The 15,421-nt window shown below is 51.1% G+C and overlaps 1 protein-coding gene across 2 annotated transcripts in view; it reads left to right on the plus strand.

Moving 5' to 3' along the window:
- Positions 1-15,421, plus strand: part of SECISBP2 (SECIS binding protein 2) — a 59,809-nt gene that overhangs the window by 19,808 nt on the left and 24,580 nt on the right. The gene's annotated exons all lie outside the window — the stretch shown is intronic.

The following is a 15,421-nucleotide window of genomic DNA, read 5'->3' on the forward strand; positions in this document are numbered from 1 at the left end:
GAAGAGCTGAAAAGGAAACTGCCGCTGGTGTGTGTCGGCACAAACGGGTGACCAGGGTGTGGCCCGGCCTTCGTGCCGCCCGCCGCGACCTGCATGACTGCTCGCGTCCTCCGAGATGAGCCTGCACTGACGGGCCCGCGCTCCGGGAGCGATCCGGAGTGGACAGCCCCCGAGAGGCCTGGAGGGTTCCTGAGCTGGAGGCTGTGGGGAGCTACTGCTCCGTGGGGACAGACTTGCAGTGTGGGGCTCGGGAGCCATTGGGGAATAGGAGGGCGTGGTGGTCGCACAGCACTGAATGGAGTTGGCGCCCCTGGACCCGGTGCTCAGGGCCGGTGACAGGCCGGATTCTTGCCGGCTCCCCACTGTGACGGTTTGAGACCGGGCAGGGCAGTGTTGCACACTCACGTGCTCACGAGCCTCGAGTACGTACCCTGTGGCCCCTCAGGGAAGAGCTGGCTGACCCTGACCTGTCCAGCCACGAGCGTTTGGTTGTTCCGCTGCGTTTCGGAGTTGCAGACCTGGGTCCATACCACCGCTCGCTGCTCCGGGGCGTCTCAGCGACCCGAGTGCGCGTTGACCGGCCTTCGTGGCTCTTCTCGTCTGTGGAGGGGGCCGTGTATCGTGGCCCGCACAGATGGCAGGCCTGTCCTCGCAGGGGAACCCAGGCTCCGTCCCCACCCTTGGACGCTCCCTTAGCCCCGCCCGGCAGGTCCCTGCGGCCCCAGGCAGCCCCTGCCTATTCTCTGTCTCCAGTTTTTCCTCCCTGTTCTAGAGCCACAGAGAAACGGGCTCCTACTGCGTAGGCTTCGTGTGAGGTTCCTTCAGTCGTCGGGGTATTTTCACGGGTACTCCTGCTGTCTGTCTGTGTCTGTAGTTCCTTTTGTTTTTTTGGTTTTGTTTATTTTTAAAAATTTTTTATCTGTTAGAGCGAGCGCGCCCTCAGGAGCAGGGGTGGAGGCAGCGGGAGAAGCGGGCCCCCGTGGAGCAGGGAGCCCGCCGCGGGGCTCGGTCCCAGGAGCCCGGGACCATGACCTGAGCCGCAGGCAGAGGCTTTGCTGACTGAGTCATCCAGGCGCCCCCGTTCTTTGTTTTTCATTCAGGTGAAATTCAGGTCCCATCAGAGGACTCGTTCTGAGGCGGGCCGCTCAGCGGTGCCGCGGGGGCTCGTTTTCCTGGTTCTGCCAGGAGAGCCCGCCTGCTAAGCTCCCCGTTTCCCCAGCTCCTGGAGACCCCCGGCGTGCATTTCCTCTGCTGATTTACCTCTTCTGACGGGTCGTGTAAACGGGACGGTGCAACTTGTGACCTTTTGTGTCCGTCCGTTTCCACTTGGCCGAGCGCCTTGGACGTTCGCCCGTGTTCGCGTGTCCGCGCTGGGCTCGTGGTCGTGGCTGACTTGTACTCCCCGGGCCGTGGTGTGTTTACCCCACATCCTCCGCTGGTGGACACGGAGGTTGTCTCCACCTCTGGCTGCTGTGACTGGTGCCTTTGTACCGTTCAGGGGACAGTATTTGAGTCCCCGTGTTTGATTGTCCGGGAGCGCAGCTCTGGGCCGTGCGGTCGGGATCTGTTTAGTTTACAGACTCGCCGGGCCTGTCTCCGAGCCTGGTGCTGCGCTCACCGGTACCGCGAGAGCCGGCCGGGCCCGCAGCCTCGCCACCGTTTGGTCGTGTCGATGTCAGTTGTAGCCTTTCTGGGGGATCGGGGTGGCGGTGGCGTATTTTTGAAGCTGAAACGTCGCGGTGCCGTGGGTCATACTGTGCGGGCTGCTGGCTGGTGCGCAGCGAGCATTCCTACGCGTTCCGTGTTTGCGGCAGAAGGAAGCTTGCGTGGTGGCCCCACGGTGGTGCGGACCGCTGGCCCCGCGCCCGGCCTTCCAACTCCGCACGCGGGGAACTGAGCCGAAGCACCGCGGGTGGGGCGGCCGTACGAGCGTGGCCCTCGCGCCGCGTCCCCGGGGCCCCGCGGTGGGTCACGGGCAAGTGCGCGGAGCGTGCAGGCTCCGGGCCCATCCCAGACCTGGGTCCCTGGGGATGGGGTCAGGGTTGGGAACACGTGTTTTTAGCAAACACACGAGAGGATGTTTTGTTCTGTCCTCGCGAAGGCAGCCTACCGTGTGGCCCCTCCGCAGGTCCGGCCGTTGTCAGCTCTGTGTCACTCCCGTGGTGTCTGTGACCCGGCTGTTTATTTCTCGGGAGTGCTTTTCAGTAACTGGTAGATGTTAACGCCGTTTTCCCGCGCGGGTACCTCGGTTAGCCCGTGACCGGCAGTGGCTGCGTGTTGCCCGGACCCCGCGGCCATCTTCTGTCGCTCTCAGGCGCGTTTCTCACCGGCCTCCACTGTCCGGTCTGTATTTGAGTTTCCCTGGTTGTCTCCGTGACGTTGGTCGCTTTATTCCTGGCAGGACCCGCCGCTGCGTACCCTGCGAGTCCAAGTGCCCACACGCGCCAGAGCTTGGGACCGCGGCCCCTCTCTGGCCTTCCCTGCGCGTTGCTTTTCTCCGCTGCCCTGGGGAAGGCCCGTAGGGCACCGACCGCGCACAGGGTGGTTTTCAGACCAGTCCAGCTGCCTTGGCGGGCGTGGGCAACTCCTGGGTTACCTGTTGGCAGAGGCAGCTTTCCTCGGCAGTTAGCAGGGGGCTCGTTCCGTGTGCTCTGATGAGGGGCGAGGCAGGTGTGGCCACAAGAGGCAAGAGTCGTGCAGGCTCGGTCCTCCAGGTGGGCGCAGCCGGCGGGTAAGCGCCAGTGCAGGCGGCGGGCCGAGGTCCGGGGTGGGGTGGGGGGACTGTGTAGGGCTGGTCCGCATGGCACTTGCCACGAGCTCTGGGTGGAAGGCATCCGGCACTGCCTGGCCCCCAGGCACAGGGGGTCTGGCTCGGGGGGTGGGGGGGAGGCTGGCTTGTGTGGCACAGGCATGTTCCAGGCTGGACCCTTAGGTGACTCTAAGAACTGGCCAGCCCAGGAGGGCCACTGTTTCCTTTGCTGAAAGCCGTGAAGACGTCAGAGCAGCATGGTAAACGGAGAACGCACGAACCTCGTGCGGGGCCTTGCTTGTGGGTCAGGGCAGGAGTCCCCCAGCCTCCTGTTTCTCAGAGCAGGTCCCTGAGCAGCCTGCAGCGGCGTGGAGAAGTCGGGAAGACTTTCAGCCACTCTCCGGTTCTGCGGGGTACAGCCTCCGGGGAGCCCGCAGGGGGCTGTGGGAACTGCGGACCGAGCTTTCCAGACCTTCAGCAGAAGGAGAAAGCCGGAAGGCAGAGGAAGGGTCCTGTGAAGGGTCTGGGGTGGCTCTTTTGGGACTAGGTTCAAGCTGGACCTTTTAGGTGGGGTCGTGTGTGAAATAGCAGCTGAGCAGAGGCAGGAGCCCTCCATCAGATCAGAGTTCTTTTAAAGAAGCATCTTGTGAAAAAAAAAAAGAAGCATCTTCTGGTTTGGTTTACAGACCCCACTGAGGTGGAGGAGAAATAGAAACTTTAAAATTGGCCAGTCAGGGGCGCCTGGGTGGCTCAGTGGATTAAAGCCTCTGCCTTCGGCTCAGGTCATGGTCTCAGGGTCCTGGGATCGAGTCCCGCATCGGGCTCTCTGCTCAGCGGGGAGCCTGCTTCCTCCTCTCTCTGCCTGCCTTTCAGCCTACCTGTGATCTCTGTCAAATAAATAAAATAAAAAACTCAATAAAAAAATTGTTCAGTCAGAAACTAAGAAGATAGTTCTGTAATTACATGTGACTAAAAATACATAATACAGATGGTCAAATCATTCTAAAAGATTTTTAAGAGGCAAATTTTATGTTTTCCGGTTCAGGTCAACTTTTTTTTTTTTTTTTTAAATTGTGTTACGTGGGTCACCGTACAGTATATCATTAGTTTCTGATGTGTTCCGTGTTTCCTTGTTTGCATAGAACACCCAGTGCTCCATGAATCCATGCCCTCCTTAATACTCACCGCCGGGCCAACCCATCCCCCCATCCCTGCCCCTCCAAAAACCCTTAGGTTGTTTACTGGAGGCCATAGTCTCTCCTGGCTTGTCTCCCTCCCCTCCAATTTCCTCTCCTTCACTTTTCCCTTCTTTCTCCTGATGTTCTCTATGGTTTTCCTTGTGCTCCACAAGTAAGTGAAACCATATGATAACTGACTCTCTGCTTGACTTATTTCACTCCGCGCAGTCTTCTCCAGTCCCGTCCATGTTGAGGCAGAAGTTGGGTATTCATCCTTTCTGACGGCTAAGTAATACCTTATTGTATATATATGGACCACATCATCTTTATCCATTCGTCTGTTGAAGGGCATCTTGGTTCTTTCCACAGTTTGGCGACCATGGCCATTGCTACAACATTGGGGTGCGTGTGGCCCTACTTTTCACTACATCTGAATCTTTGGGGTAAATACCCAGTAGTGCAATTGCAGGGTCATAGGGAAGCTTTATTTTTAATTTCTTAAGGAATCTCCACACTGTTTTCCAAAGTGGCTGCACCAACTTGCATTCCCACCAACAGTGTAAGAGGGTTCCCCTTTCTCCACATCCTCTCCAACACACATTGTTTACTGTCTTGTTGATTTTGGCCATTCTGACTGGTGTAAGGTGATATCTCAGTGTGGTTTTGATTTGAATCTGCCTGATGGCCAGTGATGATGAACATTTTTTCATGTGTCTCTTAGCCATTTCTGTGTCTTCTTTGGAGAAGTGTCTGTTCATATCTTCTGCCCATTTTTTGACGTGATTATCTGTTTTGTGTGTGTTGAGTTTGAGGAGTTCTTTATAGATCTTGGATGTCAGCCCTTTGTACTGTCATTTGTGAATACCTTTTTCCATCTCAGGTCACATTTTTAGGTAGTTTCAGGTTGTTGCATTGTGAGGCTGGGATTTTGATAATATTGAAACGATGTTTCGACCAGAGTCCCAGGAGTGCCCAGACCCTGATGTGCCTGTCGCCTGTCCTTTTGACATGACTAATGGAACCATCTCTCCCGTGAAAAGTAAAATCCAGTTAAGAGGAATTCAGGGTTTCTCTTCATTCTTAGCTGAGCCAGTGCTGAATAGCTCCCTGCAGAGCTTGCTGGCTAGAACACAGCTCAGAGGGCTTTGGGCTTGAGTCTATTCTTGACCCCAACTCAGGGCTGCCCACCTGGTTGCCATGGTGATGAGGAGAGTCGTGCTTTTACCAGTGGCACAGGGAGGACTAGCCCTGGTTACTTAGCAGATGGGGCCTTGAAATCTACAGTGTGTTTCTTTTAGATAGCAGATGGCCACACTGTTCTTCTTACGCAGTCTGACAGTCCCTGCTCGAGTGGAATGGCTCCTTCATTCACATTTAATGTAATTTTTACTGTGGTTGGATTTACATCTGCTGTTTTGCTGTTTTTTTTTTATTCTTGGTTTTTTTATGTTAAGTGAATAGTTTTATTTATTTATATTACTTATATATTTGTTTATTTTTAGCAGGGAGAGGCAGACGGAGAGGGAGAGAGACAGAATCCTAGGCAGGCTTCATGCCTGGGGCTGGATCTCACGATCCTGAGATCATGACCTGAGCCGAAATCAACAGTCTGACTTTTAACTGACTGAGCCACCTGGGCGCCCCAAGTAAATACTTTTAGAGTACCATTTTGAATCCTTCATTTATTTTTTCTTTACTTAAAAAAAATAATTTTCTTAAAAATAGGTAAGCAAGTGGCTGCTCATGAATAAGGAAAGTAATTGATTGCTCTAGGAATTACGGTATACATCTGAGTTTCTGCATTGGAGAAGCTTTACACCAGTGTAATTCTTGTCTCCCTCTCTCTCTCTGGGCTGTAGTTGGCATCTGTGTCATGCCTGTGTATGTCATCAACAAGATGGTATGGTGTTGTAAGCATTGCCCGATGTTTTCATGTCTTTTGAAGAAACTAAGACAAGCACTGAGAAAAGAATTTTACGTTTTCCAGCTTTATTCATGATTGTTAGTGTTCAGGATCTGTCCCTCTAGGGTCAGATACTGCCCAGTGGCACTTCTTCAGCATTTCTCCGGAAGGCCTTCCCCTCATATCATACAGGAGTTCGCTGAGCAGCAAGTTCTCTTGTGCTTTGTCTGTCTAGGAACATCTCTGTTTTGCATTTAGTTTTGGAAGGATAGTTTTGCTGGTTATAGAATTGCTTCTTGGCAGTTTTTTCTCCCTCACTACAGGCATTCCTTGGAGATACTACGGGTGTGGTTCCAGACCACTGCAATAAAGTGAATATCACAGTAAAGCAAGTCAAGTGAATTTTTGGTTTCCTAGGGCATATAAAAGTCATGTTGACACTGAACTGTAGTCCACTAAGTGCAACAGTGGTGTGTCTAAAAAAACAATGTACATATGTTATTTTTAAAAAATTTCTAAAAAATACTAACCATCATCTGAGCTTTCAGGAGCCATAATCTTTTTGCTGGTGGAGGGTCTCGTCTGCTGTTTAAGGCTGCCGGCCCATCTGGGTGGCGGCAGCTGTGGCCGTTTCCGAAAGTAAGACAACCCTGGAGTTTGCCGCACGGAAGGACTCTCCTTCCAGGAGCAGTTTCTCTGTAGCCCGTGATGCTGTATGGTAGCGTTGTACCCACAGCAAAACTTCTTTCACAACTGGAGTGCAGGATGCCTGGGGGGCTTAGTCTGTGAAGCGTTTCCTTTGGCTCTGGGTTCTGGGATTGAGCCCTGAGTTGGGCTCCCTGCTTGTCTCTCTCCCTCTGCTCCCCCCACCCCAAGCTTGTACTCTCTCTCTATCTCTCTCTCAAATAAATAAAACCTTAAAACAATCTGAAAAACTGGGGTCCATCCTCTCCAAGCCTGCTGCTGCGTTATAGCTACGTTCGTGTGATATTCTAAATCTCTGCTGTCAGTTCAGCAGTCTTCATGGCATCTTCACTGGTGTAGATTCCATCTCAAGAAACCACTTTCTTTGCTCATCCGTAAGAAGCAAGTCCTCGTCTGTTCAAGTCTGATCACGGGATTCTAGCAGTTCAGTCCCGTCTTTAGGCCGCACTTCTGATCCCGCTTCTCCTGCTGTTTCCCCCACATCTGCAGTGACTTCCTCCACCACAGTCTTGAACCCCTCAAAGCCACCCATGAGGGCTGGAATCCGCTTCTTCCAAATTCCTGTTGATGTTGATAGTTTGACCTCTTCCAGATAGTGAATCATTTCCAGGATGTTTTCAGTTCGCTGTTCCCTAACCCATCGGAGCAATCACTGTCTGTGGTAGCCACAGCCTTATGAAATGTATTTCTTTAAAAATAAGACTCGAAAGTCACGCTAACTCCTTGATCTATGGGCCGCAGAATAGATGTGTTACCAGTGTGAGAACAGTGTTAATCTTGTTAATCTTCCCAGAGCTCTTGAGTGGCAAGTTGCACTATTAATGAGCGGTTCTCTTTTGAGTGGAATCTTTTTTCTGAGCCATAGGTCTCAGCAGTGGGCATGGAACCGTGAGCCGTGTTGTAAACAGACGCGCTGGCCCCAGGCTCTCTTCTTCCACGTAAAGATGACGGGCAAAGTAGATGTAGCATAATTTATTCCCCCTCAATTCCAGTGTCTTTCATGTAGAGCGGCACAGCAGTTGTTTCAGGTGTGCGGTGCAGAGATTCAGCAGTCCGGTGCCTTACTCGGTGCATCACGATCCATACGTGTTCTTGTAAACCCCATCGCCCATTTCACCTGTTCCCCTACCCAGCTCTCCTCTGGTAACCATCCGTTGGTTTTGTATAATTAAGAGTTTGTGTTTTTTCTTTTCCTTTGGCTCTTAAATTTCACATGAGATGAGTGAAATCATGTTATTTGTCTTTGTTTGCCTTATTTCGCTTATTGTTACACTGTCTGGATTCATCTTCTTGTTGCAAATGGCAAGATTTCCTTTATTTTCTTTTTATGGTTAAGTAATATTCCAGTGTATGTATGATACACCACGTCCTTCTTCATCTATCAGTGGACACTTGGGTTGCTTCTGTATTGGCTCTTGTAAATAATGCTGCAGTAAACATAGTGGTGCATATGTCTTTGAATTAAGTGTTTTTGTCTTCTTTCAGGAACTACCCAGCAGTAGAATTATGGGATCACAGGGTAGCTCTATTTTCAACTTTCTGAGAAGCCTCCATCCTGGTTCCCTGGGCAACTGCACCAGCTTGCATTCCCACCACCAGTGCACGAGGGCTCCCTTTCTCCACAGTGTATTCAACACTCGTTTCTTGTGTTTTCGGTTGACGCCATTCTCAGGTGTGAGGGGCTCTTTGTGGATTCGATCTGTATTCCCCTGGTGATGGGTGATGTTGAGCATCTTTTCCTGTGTCTGTTGGCCATCTGGGTGTCTTTTTTAGAGAAATGTCTGTTCATGTCTTCTGCCTATTTTAAAATGGATTATTTGGTTTTTTAGGTATAAGTTGTGTAAGTTCTTTTTATAGATTTTGGATGCTAACCCCTTATTTGATAATGTCATTTGCAAATATTTTCAGCCTGCTCAGTAGATTTTTAGTTTTGTTGGTGGTTTATTTAATTGTGCAGAAGTTCTGTATTTTACTGTAGTCCCGGTAGCATGATTTTGCTTTTGTTTCCCTGGTCTCAGGAGACATCAAAAAAAATGTTGCTGTGACTGATGGCAGAGAAATTACTGCCTGTGCTCTCTTCTAGGATTTTTTATGGTTTCAGGGCTCAAATTTAGGTCTTTAATCCATTGCGAATTTGTTTTTGTGTGTGATGTAAGAAATTAGTTGTTTCATTCTTACGCGTGTAGCTGTCCAGTTTCCCCCATTTGTTAAAGAGACCAGCTTTTCCCCATTGAATATTCTTGCCTCCTTTGTTGAAGATTAATTAGCCATATAATTTTGGGTTTATTTCTGGGCTTTCTATTCTGTTCTGTTGATCTGTTTTTCTGTTTTTTTTTTGTTTTGTTTTGTGTGTATGTGTGTGTGTGTGTGCTAGTACTGTACTGGTTTTTAAATTTTTTTTAAAGCTTTCTTTATTTTAGAGAGAGGGAGAGGGAAAGAGAATCGGAAGCAGGCTGTGCACTCATGTGACCCTCAGATCATGACCTGAGCTGGAACCATGGGCCGGACACCTGACTGGGCCACCCAGGCACCCCAGGACCATACTCTTGGTGAGTGTGGCTTTGTAGTATAACTTGAAGCCTGGGGTTGTGATACCTTCAGTTTGTTGTTCTTTTTTAAGCTTACTTTGACTATTTAGTGTCTTCTGTGATTCTATAAAAATTTTAGAAGTATTTGTTCTCGTTCTGTGAAAAATGCCATTGGTATTTTGAGAGGGATTGCATTAAATCTGTAGATTGTTTTGGGTAACATGGACATTTTAACGATATTTGTCTCCCCTATCCATGAGCATGGAATATCTTTTTTTTTTTTTAGGATTTTATTTACTTGACAGAGAGCGCACACACAAGCAGGCGGGGAGCGGCAGGCAGAGGGAGAGGGAGAAGCAGGTTCCCTGCTCATGGCGCTCCATCCCAGGACACTGGGGTCATGATGGGATCATGACCCGGGCGGAAAACAGAGGCTCAGCTGATGGGAGCCCCCCCGGGCGCTCCGACACGGAGTAGCTTTCCATTTGTGTTGTCCTCAGTTTCTTTCGTCAGTATTTTACAGTTTTCACAGTACACACATCTTTTACCTTCTTGGTTAAGTTTATTCCTGGGTATTTTATTGGTTTTGATGTAATTGTAAGTGGGTCTGTTGTCTTAATTTTTCTTCATGGTATTTTATTATTGGTACTTAGAAATGCCGCGGATTTATATATATTGATTTTGTATCCTGCGACTTTAGTTTTTGGTGGAGTCTAGGGTTTTCTGTGTGGTACTGTATCATCTGCTGGTAGTGAAGGTTTGACTTCTTTACCAGCTTGGAAGTCTTCTGTTTCTTTTTGTTTTCTGACTGCTGTGGCTCGGACTTGGCTACTGTGTTGAATAAAAGTGGTAACCTAAATTGTTCCTGATTTTAGGGGAAAACCCATAGTTTTTCACCCTTGAGTGTGAGGTTAGCTGCAGGTTATCATATATGGCTTTTATTACATTGAGATACAGTCCCTTGAAGCTACTTTGTTGAGGGTTCTTATCAGCAATGGGTATTGTACTTTGTCAGGTGCTTTTCCTGCATCTGTTGAAATGAGTATATCATTTTTATCCTTTCTCTTATTGGTGTATGTGTCGTGTTGCTTTGTGAATATTGAACCACGCTTGTATCCCAGGAGAAATCCCACTTGATTGTGGTGAATGATTTTTTTTTCATGTATTGCTCGATTCAGTTTGTCTTTTTTTGAGGAGTTTTGCATCTGTCTTCATCAGAGATTCTGGCCTGTAGTTTTCTTTTATTGTCGTGTCTTTATCTGATTTTGGTATCAGGGTAATGCTGGCCTCATGGAATGAATTTGGAAGTTTTCCTTCCTCTTTTATTTTTTGGAATAGCTTGAGAAGAGTAAGTATTAACTCTTCTTTAAATGTTTGGTAGAATTCACCTGTGAAGCCATCTGGTCCTGGACTTTTGTTTGTTCAGAGTTTTTTGATGAGTGATTCCGTTTCGTTGTGGGTAATTGGTTTATTCAAATTTTCCATTTCTTTCTGATTCAGTTTAGGGAAGTTATATGTTTGTAGGAATTTACCCAGTTCTGCTCTATGTCAGTTTGTTAACATACAATTTTTCATAATGTTTTCTTACAATCCTTGGTGTTTCTGTGGTTTTGATTCTTTTTCATTTCTCATTTTGTTGATTTCAGTCATCTTTTTCCCATGAGTCTGGCTAAGAATTTATTGGTTTTTTTGATCTTTTCAAAGAACCGGCTCCTGGTTTCATTGATCTGTTCTGTTGTGGCTTTTTTGCTTTTGTTAGTCTCCCTAATTATTTATTTCTGCTGTGATGTATATGATTTCCTTCCTTCTACTGGCTTGGGGTTTTAGTTCCTTTAGATATAAAGTTAGGTTGTTTATTTGAGATTTTTCTTGCTTCCCGAGGTAGGCCTCTGTTACTACAAACATCCCTCTTAGAACCATTTTTGCTGCATCCCCCCAATTTTGTGTTTTCATTCGCATTTGTTTCCATGTACTTTTTGATTTCTTAGTTGACCCATTCATTGTTAATAACATGTCATCAATCTCCATGTGTTTGTGTTCTTTCCAGATTTTCCCTTCCGGTTGATTGCTAGTTTCATAGCGTTGTGGTCAGAAAAGATGCACGGTATGACTTTAAGCTTCTTGAATTTGCTGAGACTTGTGGGCTAATATGTGATCTGTTCTGGAGAATGTTCCATGTGCACTTGAAAAGAATGTACATTCTGCTGTTCTGGGAGCGTTTGGAATGTGTCGTTAGATGCATCCGGTCCTGTGTGGCGTTCAAAGCCACTGGTTCCTTGTTGATTTTCTGTGTGGCTGACCTACCCGTTGATGTCAGCAGGGTTAAAGTCCCCTCCTGCGGGGTGCGCTACTGTTGATTACTTTGTTTGTTATTAAATGCGTTACGCATTGGAGTGCTCCTACTTTGGGGGCACAAATATTTACAATTGTTATGTCTTACTGTTGGATTGTCCGCTTTTTAAATTTTTTTTTTTCAAGATTTTATTTATGTGTCAGAGAGAGGTAGAGAGAGAGAGCATAAGCAGGGGGTGAGGCAGAGGGAGAAGCAGGCTTTCTGCTGAGCAGGGAGCCTGACGCGGGGCTTGATCCCAGCACCCTGGGATCATGACCTGAGCTGAAGGCCCGAGGCACCGGGTGCCCGGACTGCCGTCTTGGTGATGGTGTAGGGTCCTTCTGTGTTCCTGGCTCTGTCTTGAGTCTGGTTTTTCTCCTGCAGCATTGCTGCCCAGCTTTCTTTTCGCTTCCTTTTGCACAGAAACACTCTTCCGTCCCTGCGCTCTCAGTCTGCGTGCGCCTGTAGGTCTGAAGTGAGTCTCCGGGAGGCCGGTGTGTGGACGGGTGTTGACTTCCGTCTCCGCTCTGTCACCTGTGTCTTCTCTTCGGCGCCCTTAGTCCATTAGGTCATGGAGGAGGACGGACTTACTGCCATTTTGTTACTTGTTTTACGATTGTTTCTGCAGTGCTTCTCTGTTCTTTCTCTTCTCGCGGTTTGCTGGCCATCTTGAATGACCTACGTGGAATCCTTTCTCTTTATTTTGGAATATCTGTTACGAGTTTATGATTTGTGTGACGCTTGGTTGGCGTCTCACGTCTCACGCACCAAGCCGGCTGTGTGGGCTGTTGACGGTCGCCTACGTTTCACCCGTTCCAAAAGCACCGCATTTTACTGCTCCCTGCCGCGTTGTAGGGACACGGTGTCCTACTTTACATCTTTGTTTTGTGAATCCCTGGACTGATTTTTAGAGATAGACTTAATTTGACTGCTTTTGTGCTTCTAGCATTTCTCACTCCTGCTTATGGTCTTCCACTCATAGATACCCCTTCGGTGTTTCTGGTAGGGCTGGTTTAGTGCTCATGAGTTCCTGTAACTTTTGTTTGGGAAGCTGTTTCTCTGGCCTCCTACTCTGGCTGGCTGGAGTTTCCTCGGGCACATTTTTTCCTTTCAGCACCGTGACCCCATCACGCTGCTGTGAAGCGTCTGCTGGAAGACCTGCTCGCAGCCTTAGGGGGACTCCCCTGGATGACTCTCTCGCGGGTGCTTTTTTTTTTTTTTTTTTTTGGAGAAAGAGGGCGGGGAGGGCCGGGAGGCGGCAGAGGGAGGGAGGGGGAACTGTAGGCAGGCTCCACGCCCTGCACAGAGCCTGGTGTGGGGCTCCATCCCGCGACCCTGAGATCACGGCCTGAGCCGAAATCAAGACTTGGATGCTTACCTGACTGAGCCACCCAGGCGCTCTTTTCCTCCTGGTTTCAAAATTCTCCCTTTATTAGTATTTTCTGCCATGTTAATTCTAAGTATTTTGGGCTGGGCCTCCTTTGGTTTATTTTGCAGGGGACGCTGTACCTCCGGCACCTGGATTTCTGTTTCCTTCCTCAGATTTGGGAAGCTTTCTTTCTCCAGATACATTTTCTGCCCCATTTTCTCTCTCTGCGCCTTCTGAGAGCCTGTAATGCCGATGGTGCTGCTCTTGGTGCCGACGGTGAGTTTCCGAGACGCGTTCCCGGCTTTTCTCACTCCTCCTCTCGCTGCTCGGCGGGCTCGTGTCCCGTCCCCGGCGTCCGCGCCGTGGGCCGCTCTCGGTCTCGTGAGATGACCGTCCAGCGCGCACTGCATTTCCAGTTCCGTCCCTGAGTTCTTCGTCTCCGGTGGGTTTTGTGTTTTCTGTCTCGTCAGGGGTCTCGCTGACGCGCGTGAGGCGTCCTCCGCTCTTCTCTCCGGCCGGCGAGTGTGTTGGCGACCCGTACGTGACACTGTCCGCCGGGCGGGATTCTTAGGCCGCTTGTCTCGCTGGGGTTGTCCCCGGTCTCCGACGCGGACCCGTCTTCTGTACTCGCCTTTTGTCGAACTCTGTGCGTCTGCCCCCCTGCTTTGGGAAGCCAGCCGCGTCTCCCGCTTTTGGGAGCCGTGGCCCCAGGAAGAGGGGCTCCGGTCGTGTCCCAGCGGTGCAGTGTCCCCTGCTCCCCAGGGCCTGGTGCCTCAGGGACTGTCTCCTGTGGGGTGCGTGGGCCCGGCCCCCTTCCTCCTCGGTCCGCTCCTCTGCAGAGGCGCGCTCTGCCTGGTGAGGGCAGGGTTTGGCCCGGGGGTTGGTAGCCGGCCAGGCTGGGGCGACCTTAGCCTAACTTGAGTCGGACCAGCTGTTTGCCGGAACTGCACTGTCACCGGACCCCACCGGAGAAGCTTTTGTGGTTGGGCGGGCCCTGCGGTCTGACCAGATGTCTGGCGCCAGCCCGCTGCTGGGACCGCATCAGACTGGGGTGTGTGGTTATCTTCCCCTCTCCTGGGGGCAGGAGTCACCGTGGAGGGTGCAGTTCTCTCTCTCGGGGCTCCTGGCACCACTTGGGATGGGCTCGGGCCTAAGGTGTATTGGAGGGCTTAGATTCGCCGGAGAACGCAGGGACGGGGCTCCAGGAGCCCGCGCGGCGCGTGCAGGTCCACTGCCAGCAGGACCCCAGTGCACAGGGACAGCTCCTGGGGGACCGGGCCATGCCGGAGGGGACGGGGCCGCAGGAGGTGTGCGGGAGTGAGGTGCCCAGTGCCGGCTGGGCCGCTGTGGGAAGGGCACCGTAACTGCCCCAGAAATCCCTGCAGAGGCTGGGCTGGGGGTGGCGGGTGCATGTTCTTAGCGCCGCGCTGCTCCTGCGGGTTTCTGCGTGCCTGGGCTGGGGGTGTGCGGGAGGGAGATGGCACCTGCCAGCCCGTTCGTTCTCAGAGGGGTCTCCCAGGGATCCCCGCCCTCCCGGCACAGGCTCTGAGGTTCGCGGACAGCCCTCCAGCCTGCGGCCGCTTCGCTGTGGCTCCGTGCCCCTGCCCAGGGCAGAGCCGCTGGTTTGGAGTTTTAGGTGCTCAGCCCCACTGGTAGTAAGAACCCGCGAGGTTCGTCCAGTCTGGTTTCCAAAGCCCAGTGCCATGGGGTCTGCTCTCTCCCAGTGTGGACCCCGGGTGCCTGGTGTGGGGTCTGCTCTCCCCCCTCCGCACCTGGTGCGTTTCTCCCTCCTGCAGACGGCCTTTGGGTTCGTCAGGCTCCAGGCCATGCCCATCCTTTCTGTCCCTCTTGGATGTGCCTGTTCCCTACCTGAGCTGTGGAGAGTCTGTTCTGCCCGCCTTTGGGTCCTTTCCTGGGTTATTTACACTCATGTCAGTGTTCTGTCAGTGTAACCACGGGATGAGATGAGCCTAGGAGCCTCCCCCTTGGCTGTTGTCCCCAGAAGTAAGACTTGGCATCATTTTTTTTTTTTAAGATTTTATTTATTTATTTGACACAGACAGAGATCACAAGCAGGCAGAGAGGCAGGCAGAGAGAGAGGAAGGGAAGCAGGATCCCAGGCGAGCAGAGAGCCCGATGCGGGGCTCGATCCCAGGACCCTGGGACCACAACCCATGCCGAAGGCAGAGGCTTTAACCCACTGAGCCACCCAGGCGCCCCAGGATACAGCGTCATTCTTAAAGGCCGTAGGATTTTCAGAATGGTCCGGGAGCATTTAGCTGAAAGTCACCCGTCGCACTGGCCCCGACCAGACGATCAGCCTGTCCGTGGAAGCTGTGAAGGCAGCACTGACTCCTCCTGTCTAGCCGGGAAAGTCCTCGATGGCACCTTCTTCCCGTGGGAGGCTCTCGCGTCCACCCTGAAAATCTGCTGGTCAGTGCGGCTGCCTTTGGGAACGATCTCGATCTTCCGGATCTTCCGGATCTCCTGGTCACTTGCAGCAGCTCCCACGGCAGCGCGTGCTGCTTCGCCTTGCGCTTTCGTGCCCCGGACGCGGCCTCCTTCCTGAAACCTCAAGCCCGGATCTCTGCTCGTGTCTGGCTTCGCTCCTGCAGCTTCCTCCCCTCTCTCTGCCTGCACGGAACCGGAGGGAGTCA

The sequence above is a fragment of the Neovison vison genome, chromosome 9, assembly GCF_020171115.1.
Source record: "Neovison vison isolate M4711 chromosome 9, ASM_NN_V1, whole genome shotgun sequence".
Classification (NCBI taxonomy): Eukaryota; Metazoa; Chordata; class Mammalia; order Carnivora; family Mustelidae; genus Neogale; species Neogale vison.